The following is an 18,749-nucleotide window of genomic DNA, read 5'->3' as shown; positions in this document are numbered from 1 at the left end:
AGAGTAGGGACTTCGCCTCATTTATCTTTCTTCTACCTAGCACAAGACCTGATACAAGCCGGTATTCAATAAATATGATTGAAAAAAGAAAGGAATATGATGATGATTTCTTGTAGCCAGTTGAGAATATTTTAAAGAAACATTTTAAAGTAAATTGAAATTTTTACATTAGTTGAAAGCAAAGAGCATTTTTAAGGCCTTCTACTAATGCCCCATTTCTTCCACTTGCCTTGATCTATTCCTTCTTCCTCTCTCACACGTGCCTTGGTAATCCTGAACTCAAGGAGCTTCCTAGATTATGGCTGGGGAATAAGTACCACATCAAGTGATAGAAAATTTAACAATGGAGACATTATGCAAAGCTGAATCTAGATTCTCCACCTATATCTTAAGAACTTCGTCTCTTTCTCTTGGCTCTGCTCTTTCCTAGGTAGGCTTTTATTCTTGGGCACTTTTCTTTATGTTCTGATTTCCAGACACCACGCTTGGTTCCAGCCACATTTTATGATAAATATTAAGACCAGCAAAAAGGAGCATAGTTTTAGTAAAAGTCCCTGGTCAGGCTCTCATTGGCTTGGCTTGGATTAGATGTTCATTTCTGAATCAATCCCTGTGGCCAGAAAGATAGAACATTCTGACTGGACAAGCCTAAATCATGTGCCACCTACCTTAATGGAACAGTGGTTCTCCTACTGAAAATCAGGGTGCTATAAGAAAAAAAGAGATTCCAGGTAGAGAAAAACAATGAATGTTTTTTGTAGGCATTATATTCAGTCTTTGTAAGTCCTTGCTTATTATTCAACACTAAGTTAAACCAAGAAATAGTTATTGAGCCCAACCAATACACATATGTAGTAGGATGAGACAAGGCTTTTTCCCTTAAGGGAGGGTCCTTTGAATAACAGAAAGAGACCTGGCTCTGTGATTTACAGGAAAAGTGAAAGGTGAGGACCACCCTGCTCTGACACTCCCAGGCATGTGACTCAAATCAAACTGCCTACCTCTTTCAAGCTTCAGTTTTCCCTTCTATAAAATGGGAACTAAAAGCATTGTTAGTATCCACCTCAGAGCTTCTAATGGGAGTGATATAAGACAATCCTTGCCACCTAAAGTGCTCAGCACAGTATCTGGCTTCAGGCACATTAACTATTATTTTTGTTCATATTAGTAGGGACTCACTTTTCTGAGCCTCAGGTTCTTCATCTGTAAAATAGTGACAATATTTTCCATCTAATGGGATTGCTAACAGCATTAGATGAGATATTATTATAAAATGTCTGACATATAGATTACAATAATGTGAATTCCTACCTCCTCTTTTTCTCTCTTCCCTGAATCATGCCCTTGAGTAGAACATTGAAAATGCAAAGGGAATAAGACACTGAATCTTGTCTGAAATAACAACTACAGTGGGAATGTGCTGGACCGACACACTCCTGTCCATGGTTTGGGACTTACCAGCCATGATGATAAATGTCTCTCCAAATTTGTACAATAGAAACCTCAGAAACTGAGGTGAAATATAAGGTATGTAAATTACCGTTCTCACTCTCTCCTCTTCTGGACATTCAGGCTTTCCATACATGTTATGTACATGTGACATAGAGCAGCATCCACCCTGTCACTCAATGGCCCTCCGTCCCCCTTCCCAGAGGCAAGTCTTTCAGCTATTTCTTATGTATTTAACTCCCTATTTGTAAATAATATGCTCCCATTTCTCCCTGATTTTATTTTTCCAGTTTAGACATTACTTGTTGAGTTGTTACTATAAAGGTGAGGATTTTGAATTCTCTCCTATCCTTGCCCTACCATTCTGACACGTGCCATCCCCTGTCCTTAACCTTATATTTTGCATATGGTCACATCACAAGTTTTGGTTACATAAATATTCAATGGTTACCCTAATATTGATCAAAAGTGAACCATTTGGTATGTTATAATTACAGGCAGTCCTTGGATTACGTCGGACTCGACAGTACGTCGTTTCGTGGTTATGTCGCCATCTCCCATTTATTTATTTAAAAAAAAGTTCCATCATTTCGACGTATGTACATATGTGCTTTATGTTTTTTATTATTTATTTACCACAAGTAAAGGTCAGGAATTGTTATCTTTCTTTTAATTTTTTTTTTTTTTTTTTTTTTTTTTTTTTGCTGTTTCATTTCATTACTGCTGTGTATGTGCTCCATGTGAGTGACGTAGGCGCTTATGTAGTTGGGTTCCGATTTAGGGTGAAAATCACGTTACGTCGTGCGCAGATCTCCAACATAACCTGAGGACCTACTATATATTTCTTTTGAATAACAGATGTCAGAAAAAATGATGACAGTCTAACAGGGACAAAAGATCAGTGGGTCTAACTCACCTTTACAGGTTGTCTGTGTCTTTCATCATCTTTGACCTATTTGGTAATTCTACAAGTTATAGAAAATGAATAATAATGCAAATTATTATTACCCATAGAAATACAAATGATTGTGTATGGTAGAATGCTGTGGTAGTTGGGTGTGGGCAGAACATCTGAATGAGACACCAATGTTGTGGTTATATGGCAAAAGGGAGATTATGTGTGTGGGCCTAATCTCATCACACGAACCCTAATCTCATGAGCCCTTTAAAGTGGAGGGTTTTCTCCAGCTGATGCAGAAGGGGAAGTCAGAGAGATTCAGAACACGAGAATGATTTGATTTGCAGTTGCTGACTTTGAAGATGAAGGGGACCATGTGTAAGAACCAGAGAAGGGTTTCTAGCTGTTGACAGCAATTCCAGTTGAAAGCCCACAAGGAAACACATGGAACTGAATTCAGCCAGCAACCTGAATGTGCCTTGAAGCAGTTTCTTCCTTAGGGCCTCCAGATAAGAGTCTACCCTAGCAGACACCTTGACCTTGGCCATGGGAGACTCTAAACAGAGAACTCAACTGAGCCCACCCAGACTTCTGACCTACAGAAGTGTGAGATAAGAAATGTATGTTGTTTTAAGCTGTGAAATGTGTGGTGATTTGTTACACAGCAAGAGAAAACTAATGCTGTGTAATGTGAATGCAATTGATTATTATCCTGTGAACAGACAATTTTTCTTCAATGTATTTGTAAATTTATTTCAGAATTCTTTGTTCCCTATAAGTGATTTTGCTCTTTGCATTCACCCTTTGTTTAAGTTGTACCATTTTATTGGTTTGATTTACTGAATTAAATAAAATCTTTGACATATGTCCACTTCATATTTGTCTTACAGTCATAATTTTATCTTTTTTTAAAAGAAAATTACCCTTTAACACTGTAATGACCAATTATTTTATTTTTTATTTATTTTCTCTGTACCTGTTGCTCATTCAGTATAGAATTTTTTCTTTCTTTCTAAAACTTCACTCAATATGGGAACACATACCAGGTGTTTATCAGTTGCACCTAGAATAAAATTCAATATTCTTAAGGGACCTACAAGACCCTCCAGAAAGGCTTTTTATGATCATCACAGTATAATTATGGGTCCTCTTTTATTCCTTTTCTTTTCTAATAACTACCAAAATGTTGTAGAACTTGTGTAATTATTTGTTTCTAGTTTTCTTTTCCACTAGCTTATAGATCTCATAAAAGTAAGAACTATGTCTGTTTGCTTTACCACAATTTCTAGCACCTAGAATGGAGACTCAACTGTTGAATGAATGATGATTCATTTGGAATTTTAGTAACACAAGTCTAATTGTGGCCCCTCTACTAATTTTACAGATTTGGACAATTTACTTACCTTTCCTGGCCTTAGTTTGCTTAATTGTAAAATGAGGGCTGTTGTGAAAAATTAAAGGAGTAAATCAATGATAAACAATTTGCACAGTACACAACATGTATTGAGTGCTCAGTAATTTTAGATGAAAATAACAATGATTATGAGAAGCTATAATTTTAGATCGAAGAGTGAGAGAAATGAATACAAAGTAAAATAAAGCATTTTGAATTTTCTTCCTACATGTCCTAGTCCATTTGTGCAGCTATAACAAAAAATACCATACCCTAGCCAGTGTGGCTCAATGGTTGAGCGTAGACCCATGCACCCAGAGATCACTGGTTTGATTCCAGTCAGGGCACATGTCTGAGTTGTGGGCTTGATCCCCAGTAGGGGGCATGCAGGAGGCAGCAGATCCATGATTATCTACCATTGATGTTTCTCTCTCTCTCTCTCTCCCTCTCTCTCTCTCTCTCCCCTTCCTCTCTTTCTAAAATAAGTAAAAACATATTTAAAAATACCATAGACCAGGTAACTTAAACAATGAACATTTATTTCTCACAGTTCTGGAGACTGGGAAGTTCAATGTCAAAGTACTGGCTTTCCGGCTCACAGATGGCTGCATCCTCACATGGTGGTTAGGATTTCAACATGAATTTGGGGCATGAGGACACAAACATTCAGTCCATAACACTACATAATCTATTCACCTCTATTGTCTCTGATAACAATGTTACATACCTGTCTGTGTTCTACAAATGGGTGAATATAGAAGACACTATTGTTGTCTACCCCAAATGAATTTCTCCTTTTCTTTCTTACTAATACAACATCTCTTTTGTTCTCTCTAGAGGTTCATCCTCTCCAGACAACCATATATCTCCCTCAAGCCAGTCATGGAGTCCCATTCTCCTTGGCAGTGATTAATTTTGGAGAGGGTATATAGCTTACTTCTTGTCAATGAGATGAGGAAGGAGCTCCAATTGGGGTTGGATAGGAGCCTGGGAAAATGTTTTACATTTTAAGAAGGAGCATAAAAAGAAATAGTCCCTCTGCTGCCTCTGGACCCTGCTGTGGCATCTGTAACTGCTGCCACCATTATGTGACCACACAGGGACTCAGCCTTAGAAAGAAGCTGCCACAGAGCACAGAGATAGGTGGAAGGTAAGTCTTTGATGACATCATTGAACTCCTACAGTACCATGCCAGAGGCCCATCCTCTTTCTGATTTGGATTTCTGACTATAGGGAACAATTTCCCTAACATCTAGGTCCCTAACATTAGTCAGGGCATGATGTTACATGTAGCCCAAAGCATCCCAACCAGGACCCAGTGGCTAGCTCTTCATCACAGACTGCGTGCCCAAGGGTCATAAGACCTCTGACCACCCTTCCAACTTTGAGATAATATAATGACATTTAGTCATTTATTAGACAAAATTCACTCAAGGGGGTGAGGAGGAGGGAGTTTGAAAACACTTTAGCCAGTAAACAGAGCTCCGCATTGGAGCATGAGTGGGTGGAGTGATGTCAACGTGCCACTCCTAGTGCGGGACTGTGCCATGATGGCTCCAGTGAATAGACTCTTGTTTCCACAACATTATTCTTCCACAGCCTTGCCAGATGGAAAACATCATGTGTTTTTCCTCTAGAGATAGGGGATCAATTCATTTCCCAAGTGTGTCAAAAGAACATTCATTGTTTTGGCTCTCTTTGGCCCTATTTTGGATAATTTTTATTACTCACCCCGGAATTCAGAGGTCTTAGGAGATCCTAAAATGGAAGCAGGCTTTTCTGACCCATAGGAAAGGCATTGAAACCAGGTCTGACCAGAGAACGCTGGCATCAGAGGGGGTCTGAAGATTTTGTCACTTACAGGCCTGCAGCATGCAGTCACTTACTATGTGCCTAGGCCTGTTTTAGGCCTGGGGAATATTGGAGAGAAGCTTAGTGGCATTGCACTTTAAGTCAAGCTGGGTTCTAAAGTTAACACCTAAGACAACATTGCATGTGGTCAAAGTGCTCTTGGAAGTTTGTTAAATAATTGATGTAGAACAAAGACACATGGTTTGCTGTATGCAACCCTGCATATAGAGATGCCTGTGTATGTCTGTATAAATGTATAATGTATTTGCTAATCCATAGTGGTACATAATAAAGAAGACAGCAGTGTACGGAAAATATATATCTTAGTTAGAATAATACTCAGCAAGGCAAGAACCTTACACCATGAAAGGCTGGAAGGAACTGAGAATGTAGAGGGAAAAGCCATTTCATATCTCCCATCTCCTGCTAACTCTGCTATTCCTTTCTTAAATAAAGCCCATAAAGTTAACGGTACATATACTGTTTATACTGCAAGAGCAAAAAAATTTTCTTTTTTTGTTTTGTTTTTTTAAAGTATAAAAACCTAGAAGAAAGTCCAGAGTGCTTGCTCAAAGTCACATTAATGGTTAATGGTGGTAGGAAAACTTCACAGCTCCACAAGTCACTGGGTAGATTTGCATATTCAACACTAGGAGGCTGAGTGTGTTTGTGTGAGAGATTTGCATATCTGTCCAGGTGTCCCAGTGCTAGGAAGTCATGATGCTTTTGCAGAACACCATGGACAAGTCGATATGTGAATCTTAAAATGAATAAATCAATAATCTGCTGCCAAATCAAATCTGAAATGCACAGGCAAGTGCCAAAGGCCTAAGAAAAAAGTCTTTCCTTAAATGCCTTCTTTTTTCAAAAAAAATTTTCTCTGCTATTTCACAGGTTTGTTGCAAAAAAAAAAAAAAAAAAAAAATTATTCGCAAATGTTCTCTGTGAATTTCAACAAGTTGTATCTTTATATTGTTTTAAGAGGCAGGGAGCCCAGCCGGTGTTGCTCAGTGGTTGAATGTTGACCTATGAACCAGGAGGTCATGGTTCAAGTCACAGTTCTATTCCCAGTCAGCGCACATGCCCAAGTTGCCAGCTCAGTCCCCAGTAGGCGGTGTGCAGAAGGCAGCCGATCAATGATTCTCTCTCATCATTGATTTTTCTATCTCTGTCTCCCCCTCCCTTCCTCTCTGAAATCAATAAAAATATATTTTAAAAAAAGAGGTAGGGAGATCCCAGTTCATAAACCCTACTTTATGGAATCATCAAAGCAAATGTAGAGAGTTATAAATGTAGGTGTTCCACATGGCCCAGGAAAACCTGGAGATTGCCTGGGTTTGGGGAGATGGTGGCTAAGATTCTGCAACAGGGAGAAGCCCTGGACATGTGAGGATCAGGGCCATGAAGGCTGGAGCTCTAGAAGGGGGCATTATAGGAAGAGGAGGGAAGACTGAATTTGATGGAGAGCCTAGTCCTGCTAAAGAACTGAGCGTGGATGGTCCCAATCAAAGTGAAGAATGTGGCCCTACCTGCTAATGCCTTTAATTTATGGGCACTAACTAATGATCAATGAATGTACTGAGAAATTCTAGTAAAGGGGCTTAGAGTCTTCCCTCTCCCTATTCCAATGAGATTCTGATTGTCTTTCATACAGCTCTGGCATTCAAAACAGAATCATAAGTTGTATGCAAATTAGTGTGGTTTTTAATTTTTGCACATGTGTTGCTTTTCTGTCTCCATTTCACTGAAGAAGGATTATTAAATGAGCTTCTTTGGGGCTCCCTCCAAACTTTTTCCTCATCATCCCTGATAGAGTATCCCAGCAGTCTCTCCACACACTCACTCTTGCCTCCTAAGTCCATTCACCAGCAGCCAGTGCTTTCTTTTCCAAACATATATCACACACTCTCCAGTAGAAACATAATATGAGCCACATATGTAAATTTAAATATTCTAGAAGTCACATTAATAAAAAGTAAAAGAAAATACATGAAAAAATTTTAATACTACACTTTATATAACTCACTAAATATGCAAAATATTATTGTAACACATAATGTAAGGAAGTATTCATGAGATAATTTACATTCTGTTTATTTAAATATATTTTTATTGATTTCAGAGAGGAAAGGAGAGGGAGAGAGAGATAGAAACATCTCTGCTGAGAGAGAATCATTGATCGGCTGCCTCCTACACACCCTCAACTGAAGATAGAGTCCGCAACCCAGGCATATGCCCTGACTGGGAATTGAACCATGACCTCCTGATTCATGGGTCAATGCTCAACCACTGAGCCATGCCAGCTGGGCATCTGGTTGTTTTTTTGTACTAAGCTTTTGAAATCCAATATATATGTACACTTAAAACATATCTCAGTTAGGACTAACCACACTTCAAGTGCTCAATAGTCCATTTGTCTAGTAGCTACAATAATGGACAGCACATGGCAGATTACATCACCTCCTTGACTCCCATTGTGGGATCTTCCCAATCTAGTGCATATTTTTCACTTTTTTTTATTGAGATACAATTGATATGATATTAAATTAGTTTCAGGTGTACAGTGTAATGATTCAATATTTGTATGTATTGCAAAATAATCACCAGAATAAGTCTGGTTAACATCTGTTATCATTGCATAGTTAGACAAATTTTTTTGTATGTGATGAAAATTTTTAAGACCCACTCTCCTAGCTTCTTTCAAATATGTAATACAGCATAATTAACTACAGTCACCATGCTGTACATCATATTTCCATGACTTACTTATTTTATCACTGGAAATTTGTACTTTTTGCCCCCCTTTACCCATTTTACCCACCCCCCCAGCTCCCATCTCAGGCAATAACCAATTTGTCCTCCATATCCATGAGCTCAGATTTGTTAGTTTGTTTTTTTAAATTTCACACCTAAAAGAGACCATATGGCATTTATCTTCTTCTGTCTGACTTATTTTACTTAGCATAATGCCCTCAAGATCCATACATATTGTCACAAATGGCAAGATTTCATTCTTTTTTATGGCTGAATAATATTCCAGCCTATCTAATAAAAGAGTAATATGCAAATTAACCATTACTCTGTCACAAAGATGGCGGCACCCATAGCCACAAGATGGCAGCGCCCAGTCCCCTCAGCCCTGCTGCTGAAGTGTCTAGGCCTGTTGGCCAGGCAGGTGGGGGGATGAGGGGTGGAGCCAGCGATTGGAGGGGGCAGGGGTGGAGCCGGCTCTAAGGGGAGCAGGGAGTGGGCCTAAGCCATCAGTAGGACATCCCCTGAGGGCTTCCAGTATGTGAGAGGGGGCAGACTGGGCTGAGGGACCCCCCACCCAGTGCACAAATTTTGTGCACCAGGCCCCTAGTTGTATATAATACACTGTAGGCCCAGTGTTTATAAAAGTACATGGAACTTAGTAGACAGCCAACAGATAATTGTTGGATGAATGAAATTTTAAAAAGAGCACTAGTATAAATTTGAGGAGCCCTAGCTTCTCCTTTGTCTATTCCAAGACTAATATGCATGGGTTTAGGTGAGTATAAAATATTAAGCAAAATCATACTAATTAGGTACTATCATTGGCTGAGCACTAATTTCATGTAAGGTACTATGCTAAGTGGTTTATAATCATAACCTTATTTAATACCCACAGCAGGTACTATTATTAGCTTTCTTTATAGATGAGGTTTATTGAAGCTGAATTTCATCATCTGTGAAATAAAAAGCTTGAGGCCAAATAATCCCTAAGTCCTTTCCCCCTCAAAAATATGTCTCTTAATTTGAAAAGATATCTATGTCTTTCTATTTGAAAAGGTCCATTTATTTATCCATGACTCAAAGGAAGAAATTAAAGTCTCAAAGCTCCATAATAAATTTGGACCTCAATGCTTCTTTCAGATAAACAACCTTTTGACTCTTTTTATTCTGAAATTCTCACCTCAGTTTGCTAGATCTTGGGTAAGGTCTATGGAAATGAATTATCCCTCTAACTTTCAACAAGAATACCCAAAGTGTGAAGTTAAAAATCCTTACATTTTGAAAGAAAATCCATGACCAATTATTTCTTAGGGCACCTGAAAAATGTTCAATGTTCATTATTGTTTTTCTATTAGCAATGGAATTCAGAGCTGTTGTCACCGAATGTTCTTTGCTTCCAGCCTAATAGTCTTTCTTTAGCAACTTGTCCCAAGAAAATTGGATTAAGGAAAAGCTTTATGAGACTGTGTACCCACACTTGACTTACACACTTGAGGGCTGGAAAGGACCAGTGTGATAACCTGAGGCAACCGTCTCAGTTATAGAACATGGGAAGGAATGCTCAGAGAAGGTCAGCAGTGTACTCAAACACACACAGCTAATAAATGGCAGAGTAGGAAATTTGAACACCAGTTTATCTATTGCCAATGCCCGTGACTTTTCTACTTTATCACACTTTCTTATTGCGACCTTGAAAAGCAAGTTCCAAGCTGGAATTTTATTTGGAGCAGCATTTTTTTTTCACTCTTCTACCAAAACAAATGTGGAAGAAGATACTCATGAGTGCAGTATGTTCTCATGATGCAGTCAGAATTTGATGGAAATCAAAACAATATTTTGCATGAAAGTAAATAGTAAGTACCATGGAGCACTCGCAAAGCACTAGCATAATTTATAATTGGCACAATTATGCAAAAATATAAGAAATAGGTTAAATGAATTATAAGCACTCCTCTGAGTTTGAAATGTAATAATGAAAACAAGACTGAGAATAATAGCTTTGACTATTATTGTACCAGATGTTGTGCTAAGTGTTTAAGTTCAAATTCAGCGGCAACAAAGTACAGTGATTGCCTAGATTCAAATCCTGGCTCTGACATTTGCTAGGTGTTGAACTTTATAAATACTTGTTCAATGAATGAATCCACATGTCGTGTACCCTTTACCCCTTTATACCTTTATTTTGTAGTTGAGAAGACTGAATCTTATTCCTTTTTCTAGGAACGCATGGCTAGGCTGTGTGATAAGATGACATATTAAAATGTATGATAAGGAACCATATAAAAATGTGATTACATGAGCATGAGACTATAGGGATGACCCTAAATTTGTTTTAATTGATTTAAATAATTTTATTTTTTCCAAAGATGGCTACTCTTACCATTTCAAGGCATAAGTTACTAGAGCCATTAGATGATTTGATTGGGATACATCAGTGCACTGGGATAAATCTGCAGGCAAGGCAGAGCCACCAGGCCTTAGATGTGGGGTGATGTGAGCAGAGGCATTTAAGGAGGATGAGTATGCATAGTGTGCACAAAAACTTAGAGGGCCAGGGGCTGGGTGCAGGGAGGGCTGTGCAACAATAGAATGGGTTGCAAAAATACAGAAACCACCCAGAGTTACTCCAAACCTTTAGTTCTGAGAGCCCCTTTCCTATCCCCCCTCAGCTTCCCCCTCCCCACCTCACTCACTGGGACACAATGTGTAGGGGGAAACCTAATCCGGGCTGGCAAATTCCAAGTGGCCTCCAGTACCCCCCAGGCCAGGTGAGAAAGGCTAGATGGTGAATCTGCCTGACCCCAGGGATACTGATAGGGTCCCTTTCAGGGGGAGAGAAAAATTCGATCTGGGATTTACCTGCGACTGTCAGAGGGGATGGTGTACACTCATGAATAATCCAGAGGGAATTCAGCTGCCCCAGTGTCCACTGCCCCACCGTCGGCTGGCATGGCTGACAGCAGAGCCAGGCTGGCAGGACTGACCTGTGGAGTCAGTTAACCCCAAGGCATCCTTTTCTCTTCCTCCTCCCCAGCTCAGCTCCACCACAACAACACTCTGGGAAAGACCAGGGCAGGGGGAGTCTGGGGAGAGAGGATGAGCTAAAGTGGATGGGACATGCTGGATACAGGTCTTGCTGGGCCCAAGGGTCCAATCATGTCAGCCTCAGTCTCCCTGGGAGCTGTGAAAACAGTGTGGCCTCAATGCGTACGCACTTCCAGTGAGAACCAAATGCAAGCCAGGAAGGCAGGGAGTGAAGAAAGGTAGGGGCTGCAGAAGAGAGGGGAAGGTTGTCCTGTAACAAAGATGGCAGTGAGGCAGGAGTCCTTAAGCATTATTGCCTGCTGTATTTGCAATTGTACACAAGAGGCTAGAGTTACATTTGGGGATGTACATAGAGAATGAAAGAAAAAGGGGAAAGATTCCTGAGCCAGTGGGAGACCCACCTGTAGGAGGCAATGTTGTGCAGCAAAAAGAGCAGGCTGTAGGGTCAGAGAGATCTGGGTTCAAATCCCATCTCAGGCAGTTTCTGGTTGTATGATTTTGAACAGGTTATGTCAACTATCTTGCCCTCATTGGCATCATCTTTAAAATAAGGATAGCAAGGATGCTGATAAAAGCTAACGTTTTAAAGCACGATGATATGCCAGAATCATAATGTATTATGTAGCATGAAGGATAAAAATTACCTAGGTTTGCATCCTACCTCTGTGACTAATTACGTGAACCTGGAAAAATGAACTTCTCTGAGCTCTAGTTTCCTCATTAGATGGAGATAGTAGCAGTACCTGTCTTTCACAGTAAAGACCAAATAAGTATTTGTTGAATGAATGAGAGTGGTTGAGAGGATTTTATAGGAGAATATGTATAAAAACCTAAGCTTAATGCTTGGAACATAATAATCATGCAAAAATATCAGCCATTACTGGTTGACAGAAGTGAGTAAATGGAATTCATGTAATGAATGATCCCACAGTTGTGGTTTCCTAAGTTTTAGTGTTTCTCCTTTTCCATCTCTGTGATTGACACTTCAAAACCCTCTCTCACCCAGCCTTGACCTCCATTTAAACATCTCTATAGCTCCAGTTGGTCAAGGATTTGTAAGTTAAAGTAAAATCAATCTGCCCAATAGATCAGAGAAAGGGCACTGAGGCTGGCACGGTGCCCTGGTGGTGGTGGAGTCTTTCCAGAACCTACAGGCTTCCTTCCTACAGTGCCTTGCTACTCAGAGCACCTAGACAGCTTGCTGCACCAGTTTTGATGGAAAATCCACCCCATCCATGGGGATCCTGGTCTCTTGTGTGAAGAGGACCAGGCCCCTAAATAAACTGCTGATGTGATTCTATGAAGGGGTGGCCCATCCCATTGAAAACCAGTATTTTATTCCCAGACAACCACTGATTCCCACCTTTTCATCCATTCAACCAATCTACTAGGAACCCTTCTCCCCCCTTGTCTATCTAGATTCTAATCAGATCCTATGCATCCTTCAAAGTCCCATGGTAGTGAAACCCTACTTAACTTCTTTCCTTACAGCTCAGATGCAACAAGTTAATCATAGAACTCAGGTGTCCTTTTATGCCTGGGGAGGGGGCATAGCAGCTCGTGTTAAATTAGGAATCTGCAGTATACAAAACACTTTCACCTGCTATGAATTCCCTGGAAATTGTTTATTTTGTTTGCTTTCTATCTCTGGATCCTAGGAGAGGGTCTGGCACACAGTAGGTACTCAACACCTTGTTGAGTGAATGACTCTGTCTTGTGATTCTCATTGCACCTCTGTGACTGGTGTTATTCTGATTATCCATATCTATAATGAGGGAAGAGGAGGCTCAGAGGCATAAATACCCCAAGGCATAGAGCTGATGGGTGGTAGAACTGAGACAAAGACCTTGAGGTCTTATTCTGGAAGTCTATCCTCTTTAGAATAAGCCATCTGTCAGTCCCTGTTAGTATCTCCTACTATGCTTGCAGTTGCTTCGAAACTGTCCATCTGAGAAACCTCGTGGAGATAGATACTTGCTCCATGACTTCTCACTGTGATGTTCTCTATAATGGTTTTCTCACTTGACTTGTTGGTCCAGCTCATTTTCAGGCTCCAAGCCTGCCTTGACTTGTGGTATCTACTTGGCCTTTACTTTACCTTATGGAAGTGGTCGGCAAACTGCGGCTCTCGAGCCACAAGCAGCTCTTTGGCCCCTTGAGTGTGGCTCTTCCTAAGCCTTAGGAGTACCCTAATTAAGTTAATAACAATGTACCTACCTATATAGTTTAAGTTTAAAAATTTTGGCTCTCAAAAGAAATTTCAATCATTGTACTGTTGATATTTGGCTCTGTTGACTAATGTGTTTGCCGACCATTGCCTTATGGAAACCTACTGAGCTCTACTCCTAGCTTACAGTTCCAGCACATTCTCTTACTAATGCCTGGCTGTGCTAGATGACCAACTGCATGGACAAAAGTGTGACAGTCTCATTTCTTCATAAAACCTTTAACATTCAGCTCATTTGACAATATTTATCTATATACTCGTGTCCTAGTACACGAATTCGTGCACATTGAAAGGAAATTAATTAGGAGGTAGCCAGCAGGGTAGGACTGGACGAGATAGGCTGGACATGCCCTAGAGCCAACCTTCTGCAGTCCCTCCCCAGCAGGCTGCACCTGGGACAGCTCCGTGGCTCAAAGGTCATCTGCGGAGTGAACAGGGTCTCTCTGGCAGGTGGGGTCCCTCGGCCTGGCCTGCGGGGATCGGCTGAAACTGGCTCTCTGACATACCCCGAGGGCTCCTGGATTGTCAGAGGATGGTTCTCAGGTGACACACCCCAGAATCAGGCTCCCTCCTCTCTGGTTCCAGGTGCTTCACCCGCGAACCACAGCTGCCAAGTCACTGCAGCTCTGCAGCTCCTGCATTGAGCATCTGCCACCTGGTGGTCAGTGTGCATCGTAGCTACCAGTTGGACGGTCAGATAGTCGGACGGTCCCTTAGGCTTTTATATATCTATATAGAAGATGTTTTAAGTGCATATGCTTTGATGGTCATTTTTCAAAATTGGGGTAGGAGAGGATTTTACTTTCTACTTTATGTATTCATGAATTATACAAAAAGCAACCTTTTGCAAAAGTTGGCAAAAACAAAAATATTTTCATTAAAATTGAAAAAATAGTTTTTGGCCATAACCGGTTTGGCTCAGTGGATAGAGCATCAGCCTGCGGACTGAAAGGTCCCAGGTTCAATTCTGGTCAAGGGCATGTACCTTGGTTGCGGGCACATTCCCAGTGGGAGGTGTGCAGGAGGCAGCTGGTTGATGTTTCTCTCTCATCGATGTTTCTAACTCTCTATCTCTCTCCCTTCCTCTCTGTAAAATCAATAAAAAATATATTTTAAAAAAAAGAAAAGAAAAAATAATTTTTGTCATTAGCTCAGCGAAACACATTAGTTCAGCAGAAATCTAAGATGCACAACCTTAGTCTCAAATGGTCCTACCTCATCCACCTGTACCTTGGTCTGCTTCTTGCTTTGTTCACTCTGTGGTCCGTTCAAGTTACCAAACTCTAGATCTCTGTTCCCAGCTTGTTTTTGTGCACTGTCCTTTATTTATTCTTACCTCCAAGAGACCCTGCAGCTCCATTTCTGGTAGAAGAGGCAGTGATCTGGGGAGGTGAACGTCATCAAGGGGGGAAGCCCCCAAAGAAAGGTGGTTGAAATATAACTCATCCTTCTCCGACTCCACAGTGATTCATGTTGTTGTCACACAATCAGGCACTAGGTGATATGCCCAATTGTTTTCTTATTGGTTCTTGGTGTTTGCCTTATTTATTCTAGCTGTATTTGAAATTCCTCAAAAGTAGGTATCTTAAATAGTAGTTCTCTTCATCCCACCCTGAAGAAGCTAACTATGTTGTCTATACTCTGGATCCAGATTTCCCTCCAACAAGGGTGTTTTTTTTTCTACTGTATTCTGTAAAAGAGGTTTCCCAGGACTCTCACCTGTAATAATAATATCTCTCACTGGCTTATTTGATAAGTGATTAAGTGCAAACTATCTATTTTGGCTTACAAAGTCTTTCATAATTGAGTACCAAACTATGTCACTAGGGCTGATTTTGCATCCTTCTTCCCTCTCCCACACACTCAGCCCAGTTTCCAGTAATAATCAATTTCCTCACCATTCCACAAACACATCATCACCATCATTAATCATCATTAATGCTTTTATATTCCAATGCCTTTGCCCAGGGTGTATAGGATGCCCTTCTTCCCTTTATCTAATTTGATAAGTCCGTCTGTTTCTTCTAAAACACATTTCAGATGAAATCTCTTAAAACAACAACAACAAAAAACCCTCCACAGTCTCTGAGGTGAGCTAGTCTCTCTCTCTCTCTCTCTCTCTCTCTCTCTCTCTCTCTCTCTCTCTCATAGCTGTTCCCACAAAACTTTAACACTTGTCGCCTTACTTGTAGGATTCTCTTTCTCACTTTCTCAAGATAAGACTGGAGTCTTTGTTTCCTTTTGTGGGTCCCTAGCAGCACCTTGTATAATATCTGACAGAGTTGGCATTCGATAAATATGTGCTGAATGAATGCATGAGCCAAAGGCAGAAATGTTCTGCAGGTATTTACATGATGGATGTGAATGCAGAGTGATAGTGAACAATGAAAGAAATGAGGGGGGAGGGGTCATTTTACTGGAAGTCAACGGGATTAGCTCTTGCAACACGCAGTGCAGCTGACCGCTCCCAGAAGGGAGACATCCAAATGTAAGATGCAGAACATTAAATATTGAAAGCAAAAGTTAAATATTAAATTTTAATATGAAACATTAATGCCAATAAACAAAGCCAGCCAGAGGGGAACAAAATTAGGACCTGGAAGTAGCCAAAAAGGAAAGAGTCATGGCTGGGGCTGAAAGTTGACGGTGGTGGCCTGGACGTTCCCAGCAGAGCTCATCGGTAACAGTCACACCCATTCAATTTCCCGGGAGAAGCAGTGGAGGGGGAAAGAAAAACCTTTTATAACCCACAGCCATAAAACCCAAGTCTTTCCTACCAAACAATGCACAGTAAAGTGTTTCAGGCCTCAGAACGCATGGTACACTGGAGCAAAAATAGAGGCAGCATAGAGGAAAATATGAGATTGCTGAACCCTTGGGGCAGGAATCCTATCTTTGCTTGCACTGTGTGTGACTGGGTTTGTGTGCAGCCAACTTGGGCAGGAAGAAATAACAAGAGTAGCAAGAGAAGCAAAAATAATGGGGTTGCTTCTGTTGGTGCCAATGGGTGTTTTGCTTAAATGAGAAACAACCCAAGAGCAGAAAATTGAAACTAGCGCTCAAAATTTTAACATAATAGGGCCCAAAGCATATCCTACCAGGAGCACGGGACCCCTTACATCTACTGTGACTCTTCAGGGTCAAGGGCCTACCAGTCTAAACCTGAAATTCTCATAGATTGTGGGGTTTTTCATCAGAAAGCTAATGGAGTTGGTTGGTCAAACTCAGTAAATTAGGTTAGGGGTTGAGTTAGATGTCAAAAGGATCTGGTTAACCTAGTCCTATACTCATATCTTGCTTGGTACCCTTAGTTTATGAAAAGGTCTTGTTCTAAACATGAAGGCTGGGCCCACAGGGCCAGATCAGATTCTTTTGGGGGCAATGGCAGCGAGGTATTTAGGAATCGAAATCCGTGACCATCGAAAGGAAATAACTTCATGGCATTGGCTTCAGGGTTAGGACAACACAGAGGACTGTTTGTCTTGCTTTAAGCCTCAGAGTCAAGGGAAGAAGTGGAGGATTATGAGAGCAAGACCCCCCAGCACAGCAAGGTCTCACATAACCAGTCCCTAGGTTATAGGAAATTTAAGAGGTCACTGAATGTAAAGCCCCTATTCCTGGCCATGCTCTCACCTAATCTGGGAAAGACACAAAGTGTGCAGTATGTCAAGACAGAGGAAGTGCTCCAACAAGACTCCCATTCCCCAGAACTCTTACAGTTGCCAGGGGAGACGTGGATGCGATGATAAAGGAATGAAGGTAATTTAGCTCGAAGGATAATCTTCACAAGAAATTAGTGAGCATAAGGGGGGAAATGAGCATGGATTGGTGGTTTAATGTTAACCATATGGAAGGATTAACTGATAGGTGCTATCAAGTAACCATATCAAGTGAAAGTCAATCAGGAGACAGCTTGGGGGGGGGTGGTGAAATTAGGTTTTCTTAAAGGAAACAAGGTATAGAAATAGAAGCTGGAGCCAAGAAACACAGAATCTATATTATGTGATGTTTTCTTTCCTCGAGGTCTCTTTCTTATGATATATTTTGGTTACTTTCCCTTCTTTCAAATCTATTTGAGAATCTTTATCTGGCCTACTGTCTCTTTCTCCCCACTTTTGTTTACCCCACATAATCACACGAAGTTGAAAGAAGTTAGCCCTAGAGGTTTGGTCAGCCTGCTCAGTTTCAGAACAGAATGGGGAGTTTTAATGTGAGTCATGCTGTTCTTGGTGTTTACAATCTCACCTATATCTACACCTGGGGTGGATATAATCAGCTCCTCTGAGGTAAAATATTGCCTCATGCAAATAAGTATTGAGCATGTTTTATAGAAAAAAATAGAAGTTATAGTTTATATGCTATCAACAACACCAAAGTATTCTTAATGCCTCACAAAATGCAGAGAAAAGATTAATGAGCTAGACAGCCAGGAATAGAGCCCAGGTTTCATACTGACTCACTGGGTGACTCTGAGGTGACTTACTCAACAGCACTGGGCTTCAGTTTTCGTGGCTGAAATATGACAGGATTAGACCAATAAGTGGTGCTCAGACTATCAGCCAAGGATCCCTAATGGTTCATGGAGAGGTGATGTAGGGTCTGCCATAAAGTAAAAGGAAGGAAACAACATTAGCTACTTCAACCAGAGCTGCTCCATTTCAATCAACTTACTTATATATTGGGCTTTTGCATAACGGTTTATGTTTAAAAATGGATTCCTGCTTAAAAAATTGAAAACTCCTTAGGCTGTAATATATGGTCACTCAACAACACTGCCCTCTTCTATCTTTTTTTTACATACATACTTCTTCTGAGTATAAATAAATTGTAGGGCTCATGTAGGTGAACCCCCTTTCCTGACATGTGAGGAAACTGAGGCCCAGAAGCAGACTGACCTGCACCAAACAGGACAAGATGGTCATGAGCAGATTTAGTCTTTCCACTGTCCCAGATGTATTGCTTCCTCCACTGGAATCGTGATGGTGAAACTTGCTGTATTGATTTGCTAGGGCTGCCATGACAGATACCACAGACTGGGTGGCTTAAACAACAGAACTTTATTGCTTCACAGTTCTGGAGGCTAGAAGTTCAAGACCAAGGTGCCAGCAGGGTTGGTTTCATTCTGAGGCTCA

The sequence above is a fragment of the Myotis yumanensis genome, unplaced genomic scaffold (assembly GCF_028538775.1).
Source record: "Myotis yumanensis isolate MYYU_CA2020_CCGP unplaced genomic scaffold, mMyoYum1.0.hap1 SCAF_10, whole genome shotgun sequence".
Lineage (NCBI taxonomy): Eukaryota > Metazoa > Chordata > Mammalia > Chiroptera > Vespertilionidae > Myotis > Myotis yumanensis.
The sequence above is the reverse complement of the archived record's forward strand: the minus strand, read 5'-3'. Positions refer to the sequence as shown.